The sequence below is a fragment of the Myotis brandtii genome, unplaced genomic scaffold (genome assembly GCF_000412655.1).
Source record: "Myotis brandtii unplaced genomic scaffold, ASM41265v1 scaffold889, whole genome shotgun sequence".
Lineage (NCBI taxonomy): Eukaryota > Metazoa > Chordata > Mammalia > Chiroptera > Vespertilionidae > Myotis > Myotis brandtii.
Genome location: NW_005371640.1, coordinates 1,150,037 through 1,151,659, shown reverse-complemented (window position 1 = coordinate 1,151,659; position 1,623 = coordinate 1,150,037). Strand labels below are relative to the sequence as shown.

Below are 1,623 nucleotides of genomic sequence, written 5' to 3'. Positions count from 1 at the left end.
ACCCCTCTGGTCATGAACAGATGGGTCACTTACAATAGTGGAGACAGTGCCCCTTGGTGGCAACTCGATATATGCCTTTTAGCATCCCTGACTATTGTCCTGTAGACATCTGAGTCCAGAAAGGAAGAGCCAAGAGCAAGCCAACATCTCCCCTTTCAATAATCCTCCAAACGTGCAGTGTCACAGACCTAGTGGAGAGCTGGCATTGACACCAAAACCAGGGCGTGGCAAGTGCTGGGCTGGTGAGAACTGGAAGGGCCAACAACACAAGCTTTCCCAGCAGTGATAACCAGAAACCAATAGAGCTGGGATGGAGGACTTGGCATAACACATGGGAAAGGGGAAATGTAACTTCTCAGGATTTACTCTGGTTTGCCTGAGACAGCACGAGCCCTCCAAACCAAGAGCTGGGGTGCACCCTTCCTAGCAGAACAGCAGCTTCACCCTGCACTTGCTACAGGGCCGTCTCCAGACCATATTAGTTTGGGGCCAATTGTTGTGAGAAGACCAGAGGCCTGCGACCTGATTCCCACCCAGGCCATCTCCATTGACCAGGCAGGTGAGTGGCACAGCTCCGAAGCTGACATGACTCCCATTCCCTGCCTAAAAACTTTTTTAAAGGGAAGGCAACCGCTCACTCCTAGAGAAAGCAGTGTCTTTCAAACATCCCTGCCCTGTATTCCATGGAGCCACAAGAAAGCCATGCAGAGAATTTAGGGTACCATTTCCAAAAAAAAAAAAAAAAAAGAAATCAGTTTGAGGCTGAGATTAGGGAGAGAGACACTGAGAAAAACAAACCTATCTTGGTGAGGAGGTGGAGGGAGAGGAAACACACTATGGGAGATGTGTAGAGCTCAGGGTAGAACACAACACAGAGAGGCAGGTCCATCCAGCCCCACGGCCCATTGGTCACAAGCTTTCCTTTAGGAAACAGAGCCACATCCTCTGCCCCTGCTTCTGGCTGCCTCACTCCCCCTCTCAAATTTTGATTTTGAATTGTGTGGGCTGTGTGGTCACAGAAGCCTCGGAGGACTTGCAGAACACCTTCAGCATGATGCCAGGGTCCACTTCAGCAGGAGGGTTGGGCGAGGCAGCAGAGTTCACCCTGTGAGGCAGCTCACTCTCCTTTATCACTGAGTGGCTGTCACGTAACCGGAGCAGGATGGGCTGCACTGAGGTGATAAGGTTCCCATTCGTGTGAAGGTTGCACTTATTGGTTTCCCGTCCAGACACCGGTTGTTATATTTCTTTCCTTTTTTTGTTGTTGTTGTTGATCCTCACCCGAGGATATTTTCCCATTGATTTTTAGAGAGAGTGGAAGGGAGAGACAGAGAGAAACATCAATGTGAGAGAGATACATCTATTGGCTGCCTCCCGCAAGTGCCCCAACCAGGACCGGGGATTGAGCCTGCAACCAAGGTATGTGCCCTTCACCGAGAATTGAACCCAGGGCCCTTCATTCCATGGGCCAATGCTCTATCCACTGAGCCAAACCAACTAGGGCTGTTATATTTCTTATATGCGGTGATGGGATCATCCTTCTTCTTTCTTTCTTTATTTTTATTTTTTTATTGATTAAGGTATTACATATGTGTCCTTTTTTCCCCCCTTCCCCCCACCCCC

General features: G+C 49.5%; 1 pseudogene; it reads right to left on the bottom strand.

The window, feature by feature from the left end:
* Positions 1-978: 978 nt before the first annotated feature.
* LOC102242546 overlaps positions 979-1,623 on the bottom strand; it is a 3,655-nt pseudogene continuing 3,010 nt past the window's right edge.